General features: G+C 35.9%; 3 non-coding genes across 3 annotated transcripts; all 3 read left to right on the plus strand.

Moving 5' to 3' along the window:
- The first annotated feature begins 21,586 nt into the window (after window positions 1–21,586).
- TRNAM-CAU (transfer RNA methionine (anticodon CAU)) lies at window positions 21,587–21,659 on the plus strand. Its single transcript has one exon. It is a non-coding gene; the product is annotated as a tRNA-Met (tRNA).
- A 153-nt stretch (window positions 21,660–21,812) lies between these two features.
- Window positions 21,813–21,885, plus strand: TRNAM-CAU (transfer RNA methionine (anticodon CAU)). Its single transcript has one exon. It is a non-coding gene; the product is annotated as a tRNA-Met (tRNA).
- A 153-nt stretch (window positions 21,886–22,038) lies between these two features.
- On the plus strand, window positions 22,039–22,111 carry TRNAM-CAU (transfer RNA methionine (anticodon CAU)). The gene has a single exon. It is a non-coding gene; the product is annotated as a tRNA-Met (tRNA).
- Window positions 22,112–27,573: the final 5,462 nt, after the last annotated feature.

Genomic DNA, 27,573 nt, shown 5'->3' on the forward strand with positions numbered 1-27,573 from the left:
ACTTATTGTGAGAATGTTCTGTTGCGTTAAGGTGGCTTTAAATGCATAAATATTTAGTATGTTATTCAATTCACATCACAGTGTATTTTATACGTGAGTACTATTCTCATTGGTCAGTGTCTACTATCTACACAGGCAAAAACACGATAAGCAGATGTAAGCGCTCGAAACGGAGCAAGGATACAAGTCAGAGCTTTCTTTTCCAACCGAAGCTAATAGACCTACAATCCATGTACAGTTGTCAAAAGAAAAAGTGGCCGCTCTCCAGAAACAAAGTTCCCTTCGGGTATCTTATCTACAATTCGGAGACAGGCGATGTTACATGTTGTTTGACCACGTTGCCTGATATCTACAGTTATAATTAGAGTATTCGGTGTGTTACTTGATGGTGTAATGGTAGCGTTCCGGCCTGGTATTCATGAGGTCCTGCGTTCGAATACAACCTAGTTCTTTTTATGTTGTTTTGTTACATTTTTAAGAGAAAGAGACAAAATATACATAATTTCTCCTTTCTTTTTTACGATTAGTTTAGTAATTAACATCAGGTTCATTAATGTATTATGCCATAACTTTATCATTATGACATTCTGGCTACAAATGGAAAGAAAAAGGATTTTATTCTCAACAAAAATATCTTTCGTGACATAAACAAAACAGACTTACTGGCGTCTGCGTTAGAACATTCAAACAATTAAGCGTTCGAAAAACAAAACAAAAAGCCACGATTCAATATTTAGTCTATCTTTCCCTTATCTTGATCAAACCTTGCAGTCGAGTGGGCATGCAATCTACTAATCTTTGCAAATAGCGACTGTTCTTAGACACGATATTCCAGGCATTCTGAACATACATAAGTGTTCTGCCCATGGGCAGGTCTTTCATTGCAAACCCAGCTTTGTCCAATTTTTCCTATTTCTGCCTACCTCTTAGTCTCCGCATATAATCCACATATCCTAATGTCGTCTATTATTCTTCTCAACCAGTGACCCAACCAATTCCTTTTTCTCTTTCTAATCAGTTTCAGCATCATTCTTTCTTCATCCACTTTTTCCAACACAACTTCATTTCTTATTCTGTCCGTCCACTTCACACGCTCCGTTCTTCTCCACATCCACATTTCAAATGCTTCTAATAATTTCTCTTCATTTCGTCGTAATGTTTCTTCCCCATACAATGCCACACTCCACACAAAGCACTTCACTAGCCTCTTCCTTAGTTGTTTTTCCAGAGGTCCGTAGAAGATGCTCTTTTTTCTATTAAAAGCTTCCTTTGCTCATGTTTGCAGTTTTTCTTGGGTAGGAGATTAGAAGAGTAAATTTGACTAATTGGGCACTCCAGATTTCACCGAAATTCACCGAAAGGGTTAAATATTAGTTCTATCAGGATGTTTGACCCGATCAGAGACCAGGAAATCCCAATTAGCCTTTGCCCCCGCATCCTGGGCTAGCTTCTACAAATCATAAAATAATCTTGGAGGAGGATTGGGCCAATTTTTCCGCATATGTTTTCACACTTGTGCTCTCGTAGCTCAGCGGAAGAACGTCGGAATTTAGATGTCAACGTCTCAGGTTCAATTCCCCGTCGCTCCTTTTCATTTTATTGTGGTTCAAGATAATATAATGTAATAATATAAAAAGAAAAAACTAACATCTGTATTATGCAACTGTATTGTTCCAAACCTAACATTAAGTTTATGTTATTTATATCGCTAAAGAACGATAACTGAATATAAATTATAACTCGAATGTTGTTTATGTCGCTAAAGAACGGTAACAAAATAAATAACTTTAATATTATTTATACAGTATCATTAAGTATAAATGATAAATATCGGTTTGTCTAATTAATATAACATAGGCTATTATATAATATATATTTAATTATTTAAATAAAATAACCTATTTTACAAAGAAAAATAGTTATTTGTATTATAATAATTACATAAAATACAGATTATTTATATCACGAAAAAACGATAACAGAATATAAATAATTTGAATACTGAAACGCTAAAGAACGAACACAGAATATAAATGATAACTTGAATATTACTTATAGGCCTACCGTTAAGGAACGATAATAGGATATAAAAACGTGAATATTATTCATATCGTTAGAGAATTATAACAGAATACAATTGATGACTTGAATATTATTTATATACCTAAAGAACGAGAACAGAATACAAAAGAATATAACTTGAATTGTATTTATATCGCTAAAAGAACGATAACAAAATATAAATAACTTGATATCGATAAAGGACGATAACAGAATATAAATGATAATTTGAGTATTATTTATATCGCTAAAGATCGATTAAAAAATATAATGAAAATTTGAAAAAGGCCCGAACCCACGACCTTCGAATCATTAAGCAAGCATTCTACAGCTGGTCTACGAGACGCAGATAAGGAATGCTTACATAGTTCCGAACTGCTTCTACAATCACATGCATCGTGTAACATCGCCGTAACCCGAAGTGGACTTAGAAAATATTTGTTGTTCAAGAGTGCGGCCACTTTTTTTTTTTACAACTGTACACTTAACGTGTGCTCAAAGTAACTAAACTTAGGACTCTACTTATAATATACAGATTGGAAAAAAAAAATACAATATTCAATGTCTATTACTTAACACCAATACTTTGAAATTATGGACTTAATACAAATAAGCTATTGATACACAACTGCAGGAATATAATCCATAAAGTGTCATTCGGCTGATTATACACAGATATCCAGACTTTAAGGCAGCAGTTAAATATTCATATGCTCGAAACAAATTGTTAAAACCGTTTATAAATAAACAACAAATATTTTTAGATCACAAGTTTTGCGCTTGTATTATAATTATGTTCTAGATTGTACGGTAGGCCTATATGTGCACTTATAACTGTTACTTTCGAGATGAAATTATCTTTTCCAGATATTTTTGTCGCAACATTTTTGCGGAAGTTGGCACAGAAATAATTGGAATTAATATTAGTAATACGCATAACAAGCGGCGTGGTAGAGGGCTGGCCTTGCATTCGGGAGGTCCGGGGTTCGATCCCAGGACCCGGTAATTTCTATCTGAGGTTTTTCATGGTTTCCTTAGTTATTTCAGGCATATGCCGGGATTGTACACTCTTAGACAAAAAAAAAATGACCGCACTTTTGAAGCGTAAATTTTTCTAAGTTCCGTTCGGCTGTGCGCCTGATACACAAGACTAAAATCAGAGTAGTAAGCACGAAACCAGCGAGATCCAAGAACATACTCTTATATCGGCAAACAACGGTTTGAACTGTGTATGTGTCATAGCTCCGCGGTCGGGTAGCTCAGTTGGTAGAGCAGCTGGCTACGGACTGGAAGGTCCGGGGTTCGATCCCAGGTGGTGATAGGATTTTTTTTCTCGTTGCCAAACTTTCAGAACGGCCCCGAGGTTCACTCAGCCTCCTATAAAATTGAGTACCGGGTCCTTCCCGGGGGTAAAAGGCGGTCAGAGCGTGGTGCCGACCACACCACCTCATTCTAGTACCGAGGTCATGGAAAGCATGGTGCTCTACCTCCATGCCCCCCAAGTGCCTTCATGGCATGTTACGGGGATACCTTTACCTTTTTATGTGTCATAGCTCCGTGGTAAAACTCTGGCTTCCCACGCAAAAAACCCGGGTTCGTATCCGCCTTCGTATAAGTATATATATATATATTTGTTTCGTTTTATTTTTTTCTCTAGCTAGAAACAAATGATACCTTTATTAACGTGCACAGGAGTTTGGATTAGTTGAACAATTAAACAAAAACATTCAGTAATATCGGAGACTTCTTCCTAATTACCCTTGAATTAAAATAGATGTTCAGTTCTTAGATCTTCTCCCCTCTCCATAAGGAATATTGATCAGTTACTATAATTTGTATAAGTAGTAGTAGTAATAATAATAATAATAATAATAATAATAATAATAATAATAATAATAATAATAAATATAATAATAATAATAATAGTCTAATAATAATAATGCAACAACCAGAATAATAACAATAATAATATTCATAGTACCTATTACAAACACAATAACAATAATAATAATAATAATAATAATAATAACAACAACAACAACAATAACCACAGATTATTCCGCCTTGCATTTTCAGAGGAAAATGTTAATTTCGATTGGAATAAGGTAATATTTTCAGACCTAGTTACTTTTTCCTCTGACAATTACGGGAGGCAAATAGTCTACCGTTCACGGGGATCCCGATACGATCTTACGCATGTAGCAACTCGCTTTCGCAGTGGCCGTGTATCTGTTCCATATTGGGGCTGGATGTCCAGTGATGGTCTGGGTGTTCTGCGGCGGCTCAACGGAAATCTTAATGCCCAACAATACAAGGTCTTATTGGAAAATGTTATGCTTCCCTCTGTACGGATGGTACATCCTGATGATGACGAGATCATATTTCAACAGGTTAATCAACGTGTTTACACATGTGCCGAGGTCATGAGATGGTTTTCAGAGAGGCCATATATCAGACTGATAGAATGGCCTCCCTGTTCACCAGATCTTAATGTCCTAGAAAATGTGTGGTCGGAGGTGAAGAAAACTGTGAACGCGATGATAAATACAATACCACGTCGGCCGACCACAAAAGATGCACTCTGGAACATTATCGAGGACGCTTGGGATCGTGTATCTTCACGTCGACAGTACCTGAGACGCCTGATCGCATCCATACCCCGTAGGATGTAGGCGGTTATAGATGCGGAGGGATTACATACCCGGTATTGAATTTTTTGTCTATTTTGATTTTTGTTTGTTGGTCTCAGAGATGTATTTCTTTATTTTGTTTAATAGAAAGAAAAGGATTATGTCTGTTTATTCCTATCCGAGAAGGATTTCTTCTACTTAAGGTTTATTAGTGTTTATTTCTATCCGAGAAGATTTCGTTTAGCCTCTTTAAATACAAGATACAAGGGAAAAGATTGCTATTATGTCCCATGAGCCAACTCGCTCGATGTAAATGATGTAAGTCAAGTACCCGCCATTGGTTTAAAAAATGGGTCAAGATAGAGTATCCACCGGCCACTGAACGAATATTGCACACTTTTCTTTATTACTGCCAATGTGACGCTATAGAATAGGCCTATATGGAATTATATTATGAGACGAAGTGAGAAAGAATTTCAAACCAACACTACTCTGATGATTGTGTCTGAGCTCCATTTGACTAATAGGCCTATTATAATTTCTTTCGCTCTGTTTCATTAGTAGTGAGTCTAGGCCTACATATCGTAAAACCAGATTCCCATAATTTACAAAAGAATGATTTTTATTAGCGACATTACTCCAGTTTCATTTGTATTATACTTTCATTCGCTCATTTTGTTTCTCAGATGTTGCCACTATTGTTGCTAGATATTTGACTGGCCCTTGTAGTGGCCAAATAATACGTGTACTGATTTTCTGTGTGATAGGCCTAATGGTTAACATAATATGAAACATACTAAATCAAACATTTTATCCTATGTTATTTGAATAACTTTATAATATTTTTCGTATGATAGGTATAGTGCAATGGTGTAGTGTTACAGTATTCAATATTCAGTCAGTAGTGAACAACTTTAACTAATTTTAAAGGACCAGTGCACCAATGTAACTTTATCACTGACGTCATAAATCACAAGATTATATACTCGCCATTTTTAAAGAATAATTGCTTAAATTGAAGCATTAAATAAAATTAATAATACATTTTTCAACTTAACACAAAAAATATAACATAATATAAAAATTTAAAACTTAAAAACTCTAGAGTTTAAAACATATGCTATTTTAAAATATTAATGTAGGCCTACCTTAAATACACTATACGGGCGTTTCGAAGTCGTTTGTTCGTCGCTGACGAGCACTTACGAAATTTTAGAGTTTTAGTAATTGTTTATTTTTTATTTTAGTAGGTTATTTTACGACGCTTTATCAACATCTTAGGTTATTCAGAGTCTGAATGAGATGAAGGTGATAATGCCGGTGAAATGAGTCCGTGGTCCAGCACCTAAAGTTACCCAGCATTTGCTCATATTGGATTGAAGGAAAACCCCGGGAAAAACCTCAACCAGGTAACTTGTCCTAACCGGGAATCGAACCCGGGCCACCTGGTTTCGCGGCCAGACGCTCTAGCCGTTACTCCACAGGTGTGGACTTAATTGTTCAGGAAAACATTTTTTTCCCATTCAGAGATAACATTATAGTAGGCCTATTTTGAGTGGATTTCGAATGCTAAACCCATCGTACAACTTATTTATCGCAAATGATCGAAACAAAATGAAAATTAATCGTTAAATATTGAATAGAAATCTTTATAGGCTACATGTCGTTTTTACATTAACATTAATACGTAAATAGTTTCGATGGAAGGTACTGTGATCGAAATGATGTCAGTGGTATAGTATTTTATCGTTGGATTGGAGTAGATCGTTAGTAGAGGCTATGGCATGTAAAGTTGTTCGGATGTTTTTGGAACTCTCAGTTTATGTAGAATTGATTTTACATTGTGCGCAGCTGTAAGCGTTTATTTAACAGTTTATATTAAACCGCTCCCATCGAGATCGTCTGCACTATTTCTTTAAGGTGACTGGTGTATTGTATTCACCGCTTCATAATTAAAACGTAAGTTGAAAAGAGTTTTTGAATTTCCATCTCGCTACGCAGCACACACGGGACTGACGTCTGATTTATGTTACGTTATTTCATGACGAAATGGAACTAAAATATGGTATAACTTTACAAACTATATACATATAGACCTATCTGGAAAAATAGGGTTTTCCTAAGGTCGAGAATCAGTAATAGGTTAGGTTTAGTTTGTTTAGGCTTTTGATATACATTGCTTTACGGTTTATTTTATCAATTCCAATTTATTTTGCGGGTAATTTGCTAGGAGACGTAGTTGCATATAGACCACTTTTACACTAAACCTAACCTTAGTGTATACAACGTAAACTAAAACATTAACCTAACCTAACCTAACCTAACGTAACAGATTAAGGAAAAGGTTAGGTTAGGTTAGGTTAGGTTAGGTTAGGTCAGGTCAGATTAGGGTTTTAGTGTATCTTGCAAAAACAAGTTTTAGGTTTAGTGTAAATTACCAAATAAAGAAAAGTGAATAACACAAAAATGAATAAAATTACTCACCGATGAACACATTCAAAATTACTCATCAACATGGACTACGTCGAAACCAGGGGACGCTTTCGGAGTCAACTTCGTCTTGTCATAACCTGAATACACTCTTCCGCCGATCAAAGTCGTTTTATTTGTAGTAATAACGTAACACACCTTCTGGCAAAACCCTTTATAATCAAAAACTGTAGGAACACTTAATTCTGCTTCAGAACTAGCCACTTTTTATATCACTCCGTGAAGTCGCGTAAAAATCACTGCACTATCCTGCTGACTTGAAACCTTAAAACCGTCGAATCAAGTATGTTTTGTAACAGCTGTTCTCTTTCGACACATTTCACAATTAAACAAGCAAGAAAAATTTTAGTTTACACATCGCTTTCAAGTCTAAAATTTAGACGACACCACAATCTTCGGCATCTTGTAATGGAACAATAAAATGCCTTCTACAAATATTAAAACTACATTCTACTGTCTCAAGTACGAACTTAAGTTAACAAATTAACACACTGCTCTGGACAACTTTCTTCCGCCATAACCAAATCTCGACTAACAAACTCGCGAAACATTCAAATTTAAAATATCTAAAGTAGTGACATCTATCATGAACCTCTTCTATTTCGATCATATGCCACTTAAACAATTCGTTGTGACGTAATATACGCGGCAAACCATGGTTTGCGCGGCAAACTTGGTATAAATTGGTATAAATTGAAGCCGTTTAACTTTAATATTTAGCTGAAGTGTACTTCAATTTTCTTCTTAAATTTCTAACACTCGTTTAGTTTAAACGATAGCCCACCAACCACTGTTTGTTCTATATGCTCAAGGCTCCTCATGTGTTGGCTACACTGAAGAAAAAGCTGAACTGTAAGCTCGATCGGAACTGCCCAAGTAAAGCGATGATTGCTGCGTCATGTAGTTTCAACATGCCAGCCGTTTATAAAAAGTTAATTCTATAATCGGCCTTTATTCGGAACTGACCAAGTAAACCGATGATGCGTCATGTAGTCTCAACATCTCAGCCGTTTATAAATAATTATTGCCATAATCAGGCCTGTATTTACGTAGGGGATACATGGGTCCGGGCCCAGGGCGGCAATTTCGTAGGAGACGCAAAATTTGTAGAGAAAAAATTGAGCTTAATAATAAATGTTCGATATTTTCTACTTTGCACAGATGCCTACTTTAGATAATAGCATAAAGTCAAATTATTGTTACATGACATTTTCTTCACAGTTTTACTACTAAGATTAATTTATAATCGATAAGTTGCTGACGGGAATTAAAAACAATTCCTTATTATATATATACTAAAATTAGCATAAGTTAGTTGGTGGGAGGAGCAAAATTTTTTGGGCTCATGGGCATAACACTATCTAAGTAAGGGGGATGACTACAATCAAAATGAATAAAGAAAAAATTAATCGGTGTACTGATTTAACAGATAAATAAATTACATGCATGTGAAGTGTTGTATAGGATCACTTAATCTATTATTTTCTTGAATTTCTTGGAAAGCATTTTTCCTTGTTATGTCGTATAAGCCGTGTCTTGGAATATGAGGAGTGTCATAGAAAACTCTGTAATCTCCATTTCTTTTTTTAATTGTTCATGCTTTCATTGCAATGTACTCTTCAGAATTCATTTTTTCAAATTATGTATTCCTTTCATGACAATTTCATCAACATTCCATTCAAAATAGAGTTTAAAAATCAGGTTTCACTGCAGACTCTGCAAGCTCCATGTGCTTTTCCATAATAGACTCATAACAATCTCCAAACTATCAATAACGTGTCAGTACTGTAGTCACGTGATATCACATTCATTGTTCTTACCGGGGGGGGGGGGTGCAGCTCAAATTGGAGGACTTCTTACATGAAATAGGCATCTAGCGGCGTCTGCAGGGGCGGCTTTCGAAGGGGGGCTGCGGAGCTGCAGCACCCCCAGACATTTGTGGCTCTTGTCTCGTTTTATGTTGTGAAATACATTTATTATACAGTCTCTATTTATTGGCTCGAATTTTTTTTTTAAATTTCGCTCTCATTGACATGCACGCAATCGTTAGTGAAGTCACTTCCTCCCCTGGTGCTGCCAGAGCGAAACCAGGGCCAAGGACTATAAGGTGAAGCCACTTCCTCCCCTGGAGCTGCCAGTCTTGTCCCCGATGCTTTGAGCGTTAGTTTTACCCATCCCTCTGCTGCCCCTTGCCATGAATTCAGAGTTTCCACAGCGAATAGGGATTATAAAGAATGGACACTTCGCGTCGGTACCTTTGATGTAGCCGGACTGATTTCAATGACCTTCAAGCCAGCTAGAGCGTGAGATTCTGCTTTCTTACTAGAGTTGGCGCTGACATCACACCAGCTAGCAGTCGACACAGAGGAAATATAACACATATAAGTAATACATCTAGGTACATTATGTACCCAAATAAAATAAATTGGATCCATAAAATAATAAATCCGTCATTAACTGTAATGTCTAGACTCTAGAGTTCCTTTATAATGAGAGTTGAGACGTTGACCTCAACAACAATTGAAATATGTGATGATTTGATAGCACTCAAAATGTAAAAACGAAACTCTAATGAGAAGTAAAACCATATCCCTATATTATATTATATTATATTATATATAAATATTAATCGAATTTGATACATAATTTTATAATGTATTATATTATTTTATAATATAATTTATTATATCTGAAATATAAAAAATTATTATTACAACTAGTTTGTCACTGAGAAATAAGGAAAAGCTGTTAACTTGAATTTATTTGAAGCAAAGCGTTACTGGATTATGCAATAGGGTAGGTGATGTTTGGATCCTGTGTCTCAACTTTATTCTCAATTATTATCTTTGCATATGCTCGATTACACTAACCTCTAGCACTTGAAAGTGGAACTAAACGCCGGCACATAGAGAAACAAAACACAGGAAAATTCGCTCAGTGTCCATTCTTTATAATCCCTATTCTCTGGTTTCCAGGCGCTGCAAAATTTGCAGCAGTTTGTCAGTAGCGCGCAGTTTTAAATACATTTTCTTTAATGTTGTGAGTATAACTAGTGCAACAATGTTTAATTCTCCACAATATTTACAGTCTATTCAGTTCAGTACCTCAGCAATTCAGAAGAAATGTGAAGTGTCCATCAGTTGAATCTCATAATGGAAAGAGCCGCTAAACAAAATACAAAGGCTATCATATTTTTTGCTAATTTATCTAGTATACCTGCTTTCTTCTCTCGATCTCCACACAGTCTGTATTAGATTAATGTGTTTCAAAGACAATTCCATCAGCTGGGGCAACAAGATGGAGTTTTAAAATAAGAACAGTAAATGTTGTTCATGAGAAGAAGGAACCATTGCTAGAATGTTTTCAAACCATAATGGAATCTGAAATATCTAACAACATCACAATAAATTAGGCAAGCGCCCTAGTGCGTACTCTTGAAGATCCTAAATTCAATTTCTGGCTCAGTTTTTTTTTTCATTTATTGATGTATCATGTAGATATATTACACAACCAACTAAAACATCGCCAGTTAGATTTTTCAAAGGTTCAAATCTGCCTATAAAAAATTAAATGGTTCATTTAACGACACACGCAACTGCAGGGGTTATATCAGCGTCGCCGGTGTGCCGGAATTTTGTCCCGCAGGATTCTTTTAAATGCCAGTAAATCTACTGACATGAGCCTGTCTCATTTAAACACACTTAAATGCCATTGACCTGGGCCGGAATCGAACCCGCAACCGACTATGCTACCTAGGTTGACTCTGCATATCAAGCTTTGTTAAGCCATATAGACAATACGGAACAGTGCACAGTTGAGTAGCGAGTTCTGTGAAAATGAAAGCCCTGAAAAGCGTCGTAAGGTCGAAGGGATTCAGACAAAGGTTGCGGCAGCCAAGGAAGTGTGTGACCTCATTATCACACAAGCTAACAACCGATTCCAGTTCATAGATCATCATATATTAGCTTCTCTTCTGTGTCAAGAAAAATTTGATTGCTACAAAAGCTCTTTTCCTGAAAATGACCTAAATATATGTGTGAAGCTTTTTCCAATGTTCGATAAAGACAAACTAAAAACGGAACTCATTGTGCTGTACCTGTAGAATACAAATGATGGTCACGTGATGGCTCCCATGGCTCCCATGTGACGTCATAGTGGGCGTGGCCAAAGTATGATGTCAGAAGTGGGCGGGGCCAAAGTATGACGTCAGAAGTGGGCGTGGCTACAGTATGACGTCACGGAGGGGTGGGGGGCTTAAAGTATGACGTAGGAAAGGGGCGTAACTTAAATTACGTCATAAATAGCAATATAAGAGTTCAAGGTTAAAGTGTGACGTCATGCATACGTGCAGGTATGTAATTGAAGTTGTGGCATAACATCTTCATACAAGTTTGCAAGTTCATACATGTTTATCTCCTCCATGCACATGTAATGTCTGCTATGTGTGCAAATATTATGCTGATTCATAACCGGCGATTGTTCTCGAGTTAATTGTAAGGGGGGGGGAAAGACACAAGTTCGTACATGTTTGAAAATCCCACAATCGCTATCTGCTGTGTGTGCAAATATTATGCTGATTCACATCCAGCGATTGTTCTCGCACTGCTATCTGCTATATATGCAAATATTATGCAAGTTCACATCCGGCGAGTGTCCAAGAATTAATCTATCACACTTAAACACATACATTCTTTTCCTTATTATTATTAAGATTCTAATATAATCGTAATTTAATTCGTGGGGAATGGGTTGGGTGTTGGATATTGGAATGTGGGACATAAATGGTTGTACTTTCCGATAAAAAATTAATCTAGCACACTTGTAAATTAAACAGGATGTGGCTGAAGTTGGAAATGGGGGAAATACATGCGGCGTAACTTAAAGTGTGACGTCATAAATTTGCAATTGAAGTTGGAAATGGGGAGGGGGTAATAATTTGAAATACACACAGCGTAACTTAAAGTGTGACTTCATTCACAAGTGCAGGTATGTAATTGAAGTTGGGGTGTAACGTAATAATTTGAATTACATATGTTCATACAAGTTTGTATAGTTGAAAGACACAAGTTCATACATGTTTGAGATTTCACCTACACAATGGTGTGATTACACGTGCAAATATTATGCAAGCTCACATCCGGCGATGAAATTGCTGCGTAATGATAAAAGCATGTTTTTGAAGCACCTGCAACGTGTCATATTACACAAATATTGCATAATGCAAATAATATGCAAGCTGTTAATTCACATCCGGCGATTGTTCTCGCAGAGTCTTATGATACGGAAATATTGTATAAGCGCTTTCTGCTGTATGCAAATATTATGCAAGGTTGCTAATTTTACTGGTTGTACTTTAAGCCTATTGGTGAGTAATTCATAAAAAATATTAAGATTCTAATGTACTGGTATTGATGGTTAAAGTAAATATTCTGTAAAATACAGCACAAAGTAGCAATTAATATTCAATTTAATAATGCACACATAGCAGATAGCTATTAGGCAATACAATATTTGTGTAACAAAAGACGCTGCAAGCACAATCGCCGGATATGAATTAACAGCTTGCATATTATTTCCATCATGCAATATTTGTGTAATTTTTTTTATCATCACTCAGCAATTTCATCGCCAGATGTAAAATTAGAAACATTGCATAATATTTGCACACATAGCAGATAGTGATTATTCACTTGTAATCAATACAATATTTGTGTAACATAAGACGCTGCGAGAATAATCGCCGGATGTCAATTAACAGCTTGCATATTATTTGCATCATGCAATATTTGTGTAATATAACACGTTACAGGTGCTTCAAAAACATGTTTTTATCATTACTCAGCAATTGCATCGTCGCCGGAAGTGATTCAGCAACCTTGCATAATATTTGCACACATATGCTTATGTAATAACATTACACAACATATACATCTACATTGATTTATCTGCTACAGTTACTGTATTACGAAATAATAATGTCACATTCTGATGAATTTAATGTTGGTAATAATGTATGGCTTAAATTAAATACGCTAAACAAACCACTCAATTTTACTTCAAAATGTATTACATTGGAATAATAATAATAATAATAATAATAATAATAATAATAATAATATGAGAAGAATGTATATGTTTAATTTACAAGTGTGCTAGACTAATTTTGTTTATCAATTGGCTTAAAGTACAACCATTTACGCCATCAATAATTCTCCCATTCCAATTTCAATTAACACTTGCGAATTTCCCTTCCCCATTACTATTTATCAATTAAATTACTATTACATTAGAATTTTATCAAATTCCCCCCCCATTTCCAACTTCAATTACAAATTTATAACATCACACTTTAAGTTACGCCAATATGAACCTATGTATTTCAAATTATAAACAGCCCTCGCCCATTTCCAACTTCAATTACAAATTTATAACGTCACACTTTAATCTTCTTTATGACGGATAATAATAATAGTAATAATAATAATAATAATAATAATAATAATAATAATAATAATAATAATAATAACAATGTGAAGAAGAAGAAGAATGTACGTGTTTAATTTACAAATTTGCTAGATTATTTTTTTTTATCAATTACTCACTAATTGGCTTAAAGTACAACCATTTACGCCATCAATAAATGCCCCATTCCAATTTCCATTTCCCATTACTATTTATCAATTCAATTACCAGTACATTAGAATCTTAATATTTTTTTATCAATTACTCTGCAATCGGCTTAAAGTACAACCAGTAAAATTAGCAACCTTGCATAATATTTGCATACAGCAGAAAGCGCTTATACAATATTTCCGTATCATAAGACTCTGCGAGAACAATCGCTGGATGTCAATTAACAACTTGCATATTATTTGCATCATGCAATATTTGTGTAATATGACACGTTGCAGGTGCTTCAAAACATGCTTTTATCATTACTCAGCAATTTCATCGCCGGATGTGAGCTTGCATAATATTTGCACGTGTAATCACATCATTGTGTAGGTGAAATCTCAAACATGTATGAACTTGTGTCTTTCAACTATACAAACTTGTATGAACATATGTAATTCAAATTATTACGTTACGCCCCAACTTCAATTACATACCTGCACTTGTGAATGACGTCACACTTTAAGTTACGCCGTGTGTATTTCAAATTATTACCCCCTCCCCATTTCCAACTTCAATTACAAATTTATGACTTCACACTTTAAGTTACGCCGTATGTATTTCAAATTATTACCCCCCTCCCCCATTGCCAACTTCAGCCACATCCTGTTTAATTTACAAGTGTGCTAGATTAATTTTTCATCGGAAAGTACAACCATTTATGTCCCACATTCCAATATCCAACACCCAACTCATTCCTCATCAATTAAATTACCATTACAGTAGAATCTTAATAATAATAATAAAAAGAATGTATGTGTTTAAGTGTGATAGATTAATTCTTGGACACTCGCCGGATGTGAGCTTGCATAATATTTGCATACATAGCAGATAGCAGTGCGAGAACAATCGCTGGATGTGAATCAGCATAATATTTGCACACATAACAGATAGCGATTGTGGGATTTTCAAACATGTATGAACTTGAGTCTCTCACCCCCCCCCTTACAATTAACTCGAGAAGAATCGCCGGATATGAATCAGCATAATATTTGCACACATAGCAGACATTACATGTACATTGAGAAGATAAACATGTATGAACTTGCAAACTTGAATGAACATGTCATGCCACAACATCAATTACATACCTGCACGTGTGCATGACGTCACACTTTAACCTTGAACTCTTATATTGCCATTTATGACGTAATTTAAGTTACGCCCCTTTCCTACGTCCTACTTTAAGCCCCCCACTCCCTCCGTGACATCATACTTTAGCCATGCCCACTTCTGACGTCATACTATGGCCCCGCCCACTTCTGACGACATACTTTGGCCACGCCCACTATGACGTCACATGGGAGCCATGGGAGCCATCACGTGACCATAATTTGTATTCTACTTGTATCAGAGACAAGAATTCAGAAATATCAGTGACGCAGTCAAGCTCTAGCAGTTTCTTCTATTTGAGAACTTGCAGGCCTCATTTTCAGATGTTGTGAAACTACTACGCATAGCTATCACCATACCAATGACAACTTCCGAACCACAACGTTACTTTTAGTGTTTGAAGAGAGTAAAATCCTGTCTTAGAAATACAATGAGTGAAGAGAGACTGACCGCATTAGCTATGTTTTTCATTATAAAGATTATGTTAAACGACTTATCGGATTTTAATAAGAAGATGATTAAAAAATCTGCAACCTACAAGACAAAGCGCATGGAACTAATCTTCAATGAAAGTAAGTTGCTTGGTTTATTTTTGTATGCAGTCCCCCTTAATTCAATACCCACGAGCCGCCACTGGGCGCCTGCATTCAATAATTCCTAGTTTCTTCAATAATTCCTCAATAGATGGCAAATAAATCGGATTCTGCTGCAAACATGAGCGGTCGTATTTGAGTTCACAGTCCACAGCACCAGTAGGAAAGTATTGCCAATTTGGGGGTTCCCCCCTAATTTGTGGGAAGATATTTTTCCAGGGGGAGGTTTGGGAGGATAAAAATGTTAGGGGAATTTTCAGGGAAAAGACAAATTTTAGACTTTTTTTTGGGCGTTTTTCTAAATTATGTCATTGGAATTTATTTTTAAGTGAAACTACACTGTGTTGTGTAACTGCAAATGAATATCATGATCATGAATCCTCTCTTCCCCCGGTATCGCATCTTACAAGCATGTTTTCTCACTTTATCCCTTTATTGCTCATATACAGGGTGTTTAAAAATACGGGGCATAATTTCATATATGTATTTCCCACATGTAGACAATCAAAATAGTTCATTACAACATGTGTCCGGAAATGCATTATTTCCGAGTTATGGCCTTCACAACATTGAAATTCACCGGAACGTTTTTCTTTCCGCAGGTCGTTGCCGTCAAAGGAGACATTAAGAGGGCACTCTGACAGTTCATTCCGAGGCGAAGGTTACATTCAGTGTTGTGTAGGCGTTAGACTGTGCGACATGTATTCAAATCAAGAGCTGGCAGAGATACACTTCATGTACGGTAAGGCAGACGGCAATGCTGCGCTGGCTCGTCGTTTGTACCAGGACAGGTATCCACAGTGACAATGTCCAGATCGGAAGACATTTGTACGTCTCCATTACCGTCTGTGCAAGTATGGAAAATTTAAATCTCCTGGTTTGGGAAGGGGACGACCAACATCTACAACTCCAGAAGTACAGGAGAAGATTCTGGAGGCTGTGAACATGACTCCTTCTATCAGCACACGAAGGGTAACGTTGCAAGTCAATGTTCCTCATACGACTGTCTGGAGGTTCTGTCAGTGGTTCTTGCAGCAGTGTGGTGTAAATCCGCACTTTCCTGTCTTAGTATTATTTACAGATGAAGCACAGTTCACACGAGATGGCATAACAAATTTCCACAATCAGCATGTATGGGCGTATGAAAACCCACGTGCAACTGTTCCATCTCATCACCAGGTGCGGTTCTCCCTCAACATGTGGGCCGGTTACATTGGTGATCGATTAGTTGGACCCCATGTACTTGTAAACAGACTTACGGGGCAGGCGTACACAAACTTTCTGGAAAACATCATAACTCATGTTTTAGAAGACACTCCACTGATCAATCGTCAACACATTCACTTCTTGCATGATGACGCTCCTGCACACTTCAGTCGTACAGATCGCCGGTACTTGGATCGAAGGTTTCCTGATCGATGGATAGGTAGAGATGCTTGACCTCCACGCTCACCTGATCTGAACCCTCTCGATTTCTACTTGTGGGGCCATTTAAAATAATTGGTTTATTCGTCTCCGGTGCCCGATTTGGAATCGCTTCGGAATCGAATTGTGGCATGTTCTGAGGACATACGCAATACTCCTGGAGTTTGGGATCGTGTTCGCAGATCAATGAGACATCGAAGTGAGGTCTGTATTCAAGCAGGAGGTGGACATTTTGAACATCTTCTGTAATGATAACAATCTGCGGAAAGAAAAACGTTCCGGTGAATTTCAATGTTGTGAAGGCCATAACTCGGAAATGAAGCATTTCCGGACACATGTTGTAATGAACTATTTTGATTGTCTACATGTGGGAAATACATACCTGAAATTATGCCCAGCATTTTTGAAACACTCTGTATTATGATGTCTCTCCCGTCCTCGTCGCGTTGCACACGTGTTCTCCTTGTCTTGCTTAAGTCATGGCCTACACAACAATAGTGTCTGCAGTAAAATGGATTTGAACAATTTCCTCAATCTAAATTTATACTTTTGATATAATAGAATTTCTTTTCTTTTATATTCTATATCTAAGTTTTCTTGATTAGATTTTATTAAACAGGGCTTTCATTTCAAAACTTCTCAGTCTAAATAACTAAATTGAATTCAATTTAAACAAAAAAAACACACCAATTGAGACATTGAGGGTGAAGTCTCACACTATGCTTAATTGCATTTTAGATTTCACCCTCCAGCCCCAGCCACCCCCACTTTGAAATTTAAAATGGCACCCTTATATTTTTATTAGGCCTACTTAAATATAAAAGAGCATTCAATTGTTTATGCACATCATTCATTTGTTTTCTATCGTCCGAATATGATGTATGATTATATGGCGGGTATGCTGTCTTCCTAGCCCTTCTGTACGACGGAGCATATTTCGTTACACTCCATGCACTTTACCCATTTCCGCGAGTGCTGACGACCACTGCTCTATGGGATAATTTAATTGAATTGCATTTTCGAGAGGAGGCACTATGACTCAGCACTGCGATCTTTTACGATTTATTGCGCTAACTCTCAAGCTAGGCGCATTCCCAAACCCACACCGGCTGTCTACACTAAGGTTCGCTATGTACCCAGCTTACGGGCAAGCAACTCTTCCTCATCCCTAGGCGAGCCTCTTCGTGTGTCGCCACCCGGCGTTCGGGGAATACTATGAAAAGATGACGAAATGGAGATATGTTGATGGAATAACGTATAGATGCCTAAAATGGGGAAAATGGAGAACCTCGAGAAAAACCCCAACTGCGACTTTGTACACCACAAATGACACTATAGTAGGTAGCCTACTTGAACTAGTTACATCAGGCTTCGACTTCACCGAGGATTGCGGTCACAGGCCACTCCTAGTACCCAGGATAGGTAATTCTATGGGAAGTAGTCTTTGATTTTAAACTTGTAAGTAATATGTAATATAACCTATATAATCAGCTATTCACAGGCTCTATTTTTTAGCTGACGGGACTGGTCAAAATCCAAGGGTGAATGCACAGGAGTAACAATTTTAAGGTTGGCTTACAATTTTTAATAATAAACAGCTTCTCCTTTGATGTATTGACACAATTATTTTTAATTAGTTACTTTACGACACTTTATCAACTGCTACGGTTATCTAGTATCTGAATGATATGAAGGTGATAATGCCAGCGGAATGAGTCCATTGTCTAACGCCAAAAGTTAACAACATTTGCTCTTAATGGGTTCAGGAAAACCCCGGAAAAACCAGGTAACTTGTTCCAAACATGATTTGAACCCGGACCCGCTCGTTTCACGTCAGACATGCTAACAGTTACTTCACAGCGGTGGACCAATATTAAATTTCAGCCCATTGGTTCTTGACGTAGGCACTAGATAACAATGAGATTAAGTATTTAACCTAGAGTATGTGGAAAAATTAAGCTCCGCTTCTACGCTTTTCTTTTTCAATCATTAGGTTTGAAATATGTAATTGTGTGAATAATCAGATAATAGAAAAATAAACTAGCGGGGACTCAGTCTTCGTTGTGCGTAAATCTCGTAATCTTTAGGTCGTGGGTTCCACTGTCACTCCGGATTCTAAATTTTCGCCCATTGGCTTCTGTTTTGAGTGCTAGACTAAAACGATCCTACCCATCATCTCCAGGCTTAGTTACCTCATGAGCGGATGATGTCACTTATGAAGTTCTAACCTGTCTTCGGACAGTCGTCACGAAGAAGAAAACTAAGGCGAAGTACGTAGTATGTTGACAGAAATGTTACATGAAACACAACTTGTACATTCTTCATATCAGCTGACAGTACCATAGTCATCGTAAGGAAGTAAAAAGTAATATCACAGTCGACTATATACAGTCGCGAATCTTGAGGTGTTTTTTTGCAAATCTCGTGATAAAGCGCTCCAAGCGGTTAGCAACTAGAAACAATAGACTGTCCATGGTCGACTTTGGACTGTGTCGTATTTCTATCGAGTGCTAGCTCGTTGCGTATTTCACATTGATGGTTGTGAAATGTTCGTTATTGGTTGTAATGAAAATGTTAATGGCTAAAATATAATAACTGGAATAATAATATGGGACAAGGAGGAGACGTTTATAGTGATATAAATTGAAGCAACGGTAAGAGATAGAGGCCAGAGTTATCCTTTTTCCGATTTCCGAAAGGTGCCTGGGTTTCCACAAGAATGCTGTGCAGAAACAAAACTCTTAATTTTGAAGTTCTTTGTGACTGTTAGAATACATTATATCCTTAAATTTCACAATGAAATGTTTCAGCCTAACCGAAAGGACATTAGATACCGGTTAAAGTTTTGTCACTAGGCTGCTAAATTTCCAGATAACTAAATGTTAGGTCTACTTTTTTTTTCAGAGGATATATTTTTAATTGTAGCTATTAATTTTGTTATTATTTTTATGTGTTATTTTACTAAAGACGTAGAAAAAAATTAAGTTTGTTTTAATGAAATTTATTGATCACGTTTTATTTTCAATTCTGGTGGGATTATTATTGCTTAGGCCTACTTTTTTTTTTTCAAAGGATATGTTTTTAATTATAGCTGTTAATTTTGTTGTTATTTTTATTTGTTGCTTTACTAGAGACGTAGAAAAAGTCTGTTACAATAAAATTTATTGATCACGTTTTATTTCCAATTCTGGTGTGATTATTATTGCTTAACCTCATCCCACTTTGTTAACTAAGTAAGCCTACACTACAAGTACCGGTACACGTAAGTTACTCCATTAATTCATATTTCCATTATTATTGTTGTAAAGGGAAATGCAAATTAATATTTATTGGTTTCATAGTTAATTATCGCTATAATCTTGAATGAGTGAAGCTATTATAGTAAATTTCAGTTCGTTTTGCACAAACAAAAATTATATTAACTTATTTCTTTCAGGTATCTTCGAGTTTATGGTGGAATTTAATATACTTCATTAAAATAATAAATTAACTTTATGCATTTAATATTTCAATAATGGAAGGAAGGTGTTAATTTTTCCAAAAGAACACGACAACGAAAGTGTAACATATTTTGTCGTCTGCTAGGAGAGAGATCTGCGATGAAGAGGCAATAGTAGCGTTCCTAGTGGTGGGCAACTAACCATGTTTGCATTCTTACTACATATTGAGCTTCGCGACTGTATATAGTAGACTGTGGTAATATGTTGTTCAGCGTTGCTTCGGTAGCGCAGTTCGCAGCGCGTAAGTCTCATAATCCTAAGGTAGTGAGTTAATTTGGCTGCTGTTTCGAAACCCAAACTAAAACGATATGTTGACAGCAATGTTATGTGAAAGATCACTTGTTCACTCTTCGTAACCGCTGTTAGTAATTATATCATCTTAAAAATGTGCAAGGTAAGAGATCAGCCAACGAGGCCTCGGTTGCGCAGTTGGCAGCGATGAAGTCACATAATCTTAAGGTCGTGAGTTCGATATTCGCCCGGGGCATTACATTTTCGCCTATTCGCTTCTTTTTTGAATACCAGACTAAAACGATGTTGACAAAAGTTATATGAAACATCACTTCTTCACTCTTCGTAACCGCTATTAACAATTAGGGTAAAGTTGCCTATTTTCGTGATACCCTAATCACGTGACATTTTTTTTTTTAAATTGAATGTCATTCAAAGCTTTGCTTTTCGACCATAACGCCAGAAATATTCCTCGAAAGATTGCATCTTTCGCCTATTTTTGAGACATCGGTGAACTTCCTAGTAAGATGCCCAAACCCGTGACATCAGTGGAAAAAACGTATCCCCGAATTAGAAGTATCACAGAATTAAGCAACTTTACCCTATATCATATTAAAGATGTGAAAGGTGAGAAATTACACAGTCTGGCCTCAGTAGCGCAGTTGGTAGTGCGTGTCTCATAATCTTAAGTTCGTGAGTTCGGTCCTCACGAGGGTCGTTACATTTCCGCCTATTCACTTCCGTTTTGAAAACCAGACTAAAACGATAAGTTGACAAAAGTTATATCAAACATCACTTCTACACTCTTCGTAACCGCTATTAGCAATTACATCATATTAAAGATGTGGAAGGTGAGAACGTAGAAAGCGTGGCCTAGGTAGCGCAGTTGGTAGCGCGTAAGTCTCATAATCTTAAGGTCGTGAGTTCAATCCTCACCCGGGGCATTACATTTTCGCTAATTCGCTTCTGTTTTGAATACCAGACTAAAACGATAAGTTGACAAAAGTTATATGAAACATCACTTCTTCACTCTTCGTAATCGCTATTAGCAATTATATCATATTAAAGACGTGAAAGGTGAGAGATTGAGCAACGTGGCCTCGGTAGCGCAGTTGGTAGCGCGTAAGTCTCATAATGTTAAGGTCGCGAGTTCAATCCTCACCCGGGGCATTACATTTTCGCCTATTCACTTCTGTTTTGAATACCAGACTAAAACGATAAGTTGACAAAAGTTATATGAAACATCACTTCTTCACTCTTCGTAACCGCTATTAGCAATTATATCATATTAAAGACGTGAAAGGTGAGAGATTAAGCAGCGTGGCTTGGGTAGCGCAGTTGGTAGCGCGTAAATCTCATAATCTTAAGGTCGTGAGTTCGATCCTCACCCGGGGCATTACATTTTCGCCTATTCGCTTCTGTTTTGAATACCAGACTGAAACGATAAGTTGAAAAACGTTGTATGAAACATCACTATATGACTCTTCGTAGCCGCTGTTAGTAATTATATCATATTAAAGATGTGAAAGTTGAGAAACGAGATAGCAAGGCCTCGGTAGCGCACTTAGCAGCGCGTAAGTCTCCTTCATCTTAAGGTAAAGAGTTCGATCTTCACCGCGGATGTTAGGCTACATTTTCGCCTTGTTGGATGCTGTTTTGAGTGCCAGACCTAAAAAATATGTTGACAGAAATGTTATATGACATATCACTTGTTCAATGTTCGTACCCACTGTTAGTAATTACAACCCCTCAAAGGTGTGATAGGTGAGAGATTAGAGAGCATGGCCTCGGTGACGCAGTTGCCAGCGCGTAAGTCTGATAAAAGTCTCATAATCTGAAATTCATGAGTTCGATCCTCACTCGGAGTGTTATATTTTCGCCTATTGGCTGCTGTTTTGAATGTCAGACTAAAATGATATGTTGACATGAATTTTATATGAAACATCACTTTCACACTCTGCGTACCCGCTGATGATAATTCAGAAGTGAAAGGTGTATCCTCTGATTGAGGTTCTGACTGATATGTATATCTATTATCAGGCAGTACATGTCACTTGACGATATGTGTCAGAGGAAGAACAATTGTTTGTATGCATCTGAAGTCTGACTAGTGTAATATCAAATCTCTTCGCAGCGCATATGAAGAAAAGGCATAAATGTCATTTTTGATAGTGATTCGTCCATCGGATTGGGAAAGTTAAGTCTGACGGCCATCTTGGTGCTTTTCGACAGGAGTAGGCTACGTGTCGGCACCGGGTTTCTCCTTCTCCCTTTCTCACCATCATCCTCCTCACCCACTCCCTTCACTACACTTACACGAACACTTACACATACACTGACCCTAGTACACGACATAACTCTTCGCAGATACACATCATGCATAACATGGATCGCCGAAGTGGTGTGCAACTTGAAAAATGGTTCACAGTCCTGCCATCTATCCGCAGTATGAGGAACCAGAATCACGCAAGTAAAGTGGGTAGGCATTAGATACACACATTTCTATCGTAATAGTCTATAAACGAAACAACAGATGACAGTATACACACATTTACGTGAATACACACACATACATATACATATACATATATATACATATGTATGTATATATACAGAATGTTTCCGAGGTGGTGTTACAAACTTTCAGGGATGATGGCGAAGGGCACATGTGTCAATTTGAGATAAGGAACCCTGGTCCGGAAATGACAGAGTCGAAAGTTACAAGCAAAAATAGTTCTATGGAAATGAAATACATCTTATTTATGTGTATTTATCTGTACATCTTACACATACTGTATTCATCTGACGTTTACGTTGTCTACTTACAGCATTCCATTCAGTGCGCTATCTGAGGGATGGGGACAGGAAACTACACTATAGCAATGCAGATAGCGTAATGTGTAACGGACATGGTCGGTCCTGATATGCACATCTGTAGACAGCAGTGTATGTGTACAAGTTCCAGTGTCCAGTAGATCAGTCCTAGTGAAATGGAGGAGTACACGAGAGCGGAATACCAGACCTGATTTTTGAATACGAATGAAAAATAATGAATGTAAATGAACTTGTTCTTTTTTTCAGAAAGTAGCCTCTCAAATCTGACTAAACATTCGATACACACATATTTTTTTCAAGTTTAAGGAGCTTTCTCACTTTTTGTTTTATGACAGTCATAGACAAGAAACTTATTTTCTATAAATACCATGTTACAAATATTATACAAAATTTAAGAGCTTCTTTTCCAAGCTCGAAATTTTCTTTTGATACAAAACTGGTCTATACTATGCGAAAAAAGATCTAGTTTCAACATTCAATCTATAGGTACAGTCTTAGAAAAAGATTTTGTCGCACAGATACTTTCTCGAAGTTTTCTTTTGATATAAAACTGGTCTATACTCTGCGAAAATAAAATATCTAATTTCAACATTCCATCTATAGGTACAGTCTTAGAAAAAGGTTTTGTCGCACAGATACTTTATAAGTCCCAGGAAGGAGGCAGTGCGCATGATCAAACATACAACGAAACAAAACTAATTTTATTACCCCAAAGAGTTGTTCTCTTATGAAACAGGTCGTTCGTCCTCTTATCATGCGCACTGCCTCCTTTCTGGGACTTATAAAGTATCTGTTAGACAAAACTTTTTTCTAAGACTGTATATATTTCAGTTACTTTTTCCTTAAGATATATATTTTTAATTTCAGTCAGTTGAACACAGCGGATTCAATATCAATCTGTGACTGTCGCAATTATTTTTAGTTTTTTTCCGGAAAATACTCATAAAGCTGTTGCTTAAAATCGTACTTCGGATGGTATCCATTCTTTGTTGCAATTTTACAGGAATTTGTATTTTTCGAATGGAGTCAAGAACTGGTACGGAAGAGGGAGGGGGTCGCAAACGGAAATCTCGCCCGAAAGTGGGTCACGCCTTCAAAAAGTTTGGGAATTACTGATCTACACTAATAACTATAATGGAGCTTTCCTTATCGAATGATCCCGTCTGCTTCTCGTGGTGTGTTATCTATGATAGGAATTTAGAGATTATTTTCTCGTGGAATTTCGATTTCAAACCCCATGAGAATAAACAATTTTAATGAGTTGTATTTTGTCTTTCATTCATAAAGTTATAAACATTATCAAACATGCTAATAATTGAATATCTGCCTATAATAACGTTGTTAGTCCTTTTTTGACCAAACTGAGTTTTCGTCTGAAAAATGTTGTATCTATCGCACATCTTGCATCATGTGCTGCCATCATCTTGCTGGTATTCACACTATTTCCAGTGCAGTAGTATTTTGATTTTGTTGCCGAGCTAAATAACGTTGTAACGCAAATAAAATGGCGGACAATCATACTTGTAGTGTGTCACATGAGTAAAGGTTATTGCCAATGCAAGGCTAAGCAAACCATTTGACGTTGTTCATATTCAACAAGAATATTTAGGGATATAGGGCTAGGAGAGCAAACAATAAAGAGGGATCCAGACCTCAAGATAACAGTTGTCTGGTTTCAGTTCAGTTCTGATGATGTCTTGGAAAATGCGGAAATTCCATGATATATTGTTATCATGGGCAGTGTATTCTTAAAAAAATCAAGCGTGCAAAAATAAGAAGTAAATCATATTTCACCTGATAACTTACCTCATCATTATCATGGCCCTATTTCAATCACAAAAGATAAAAAAATGATATGATTGGAATGTCAAGTTTTCTTCCTCTTGGTCATGGTTACTCGGAATTCTACAATGGCCTAATAACATAAAAAAGTGATTCTTGTGTGTGTAATATTAATATTGTATGCCTAATCATATTATAATTAAAGTTGTGTAACTTGTTTCAAGTTATTATGATATAAATTTGTCTTTTTATTATTATTATTATTATTATTATTATTATTATTATTATTATTATTACAGTATTTAAGTTTCTTTGCTTTACAACGTTGTTCTTCTGGACTGACATACAAAGTTTCTTTACTGTAAATGTTCGAAACGTTGTGTTATTTGGAAGATGAAGGAAATACATATATATATATATAACTTATATATATATATATATACATATAAATGATGTTAATACTTACTGAAGTATTAATACAGACCTCACACTGTCATATTTTGTAATATTTAACAATGTTAGTATGGAATAAACATATTTTAATTTCCTGACAAACTGTAAAAACTGACTTACAACGTTATTCTAGGCAGTCATTCAATTAAATGTACGTAATCTTTTCCTTCATACATTCTATTTAACTTTTTAAATATTATTTTGTCCGCATTCCTGTCCTTTTTACATTATAGAGTAGCACATAGCGATAACACTAGTCATATATTATAGATGACAAATTAGAAATTACTATTTAGATTAGATTAGATTTATTTATTTAACCTGGTAGAGATAAGGCCGTCAGGCCTTCTCTGCCCCTCTGTGTGTATAACTGTTTTCAGGCCCCACTTGTTTTCTTTTTCTTAGTTTTGTGGTGAGTGGCTGCACTGCACTGTGTTTGCTGCGCGGAGACGGTCGTGTTGCAACTACCGTACTGATGAGCTTATGTGGTATAGTATCTATACTAATAATAAATCTGTAGCCAAAATGTTTCTGGTAATTTTCGATTTTCCAAAAATAATTGGTTTTAACATGTATAATTAACCGTCCTGAAACCGAAAATCGCTTTTTTGAAATTTTTATTTGTATGTCTGTCTGTCTGTCTGGATGTTTGTTACATTTCACGCGATAATGGCTGAACCGATTTATATGCAAATTGGAATATAAATTAAGTTCGTTGTAACTTAGATTTTGGGCTGTTTGGCATCGAAAATACTTTATTTAAAAGGGGGGTTATAAGGGGGTTTGAATTAAATAAATCGAAATATCTCACTTATTATTAATTTTCGTAAAAATTTTACATCACAAAAGTGTTTTTAAAAAATGATTTCCGATAAGTTATATTCTATGCAAAATTTTGATAGGACTGATATTTAATGAGATAAATGAGTTTTAAAATTAAAATAACACCATCTAAGGCGCTGCAATTAAACACAAACAAATGACTTCGTCTATAAGGGGCTTTGGACAACAACAATCGAAAGCTATTAAACATAGCCTACAGATAATGTTTTTGTGTTTGTATGAAGTAATATTGGAAGCTAAATTAACCGATTTGTATAATTAATTATTATTTCACCATCGGAAAGTGTAGTTTCTCTAGATGGACATAATGCTTTAATGTTATTACAGTAACTTCTCAGTGAATCGAGGACAGGTAAGATTAAAATAGCTTCTTGTATACAGAACACTTGATAGGCTATTGTCTATATTCGTTTCCTGTATTTCTTAAAATAATGTTTATGAACATTAATTTTTATCTCAGAATAATGAGAGTGTATTGATTTAGTATGCAGTAATAGTACGTTAGCTTAGCATTCCATTATTTTATAATTCAAATTTTAACTATGCTCAATTGAATCGTGTTAAAATACATAAAATACATATGCAATAAATACAATGCAAAAAAATTGGGTAATGAGCCAAGCAGATTATGTTGCGCTGTTGTAAAAGTTGTTCCTCCCGAGATTCAAGAGCCCCCACAACAAATTAAAAACTTACTTATCGGAGTACATCCGTTATAACACACTTTTTATATAATATAATATAATATAATATAATATAATATAATATAATATAATATAATATAATATAATATAATATAATATAATATAATATAATATAATATAATATAATATAATATAATATAATATAATATAATATAATATAATATGATATAATATAACATAATATAATATAATATAATATAATATAATATAATATAATATAATATAATATAATATAATATAA

The sequence above is a fragment of the Periplaneta americana genome, chromosome 2 (genome assembly GCF_040183065.1).
Source record: "Periplaneta americana isolate PAMFEO1 chromosome 2, P.americana_PAMFEO1_priV1, whole genome shotgun sequence".
Classification (NCBI taxonomy): Eukaryota; Metazoa; Arthropoda; class Insecta; order Blattodea; family Blattidae; genus Periplaneta; species Periplaneta americana.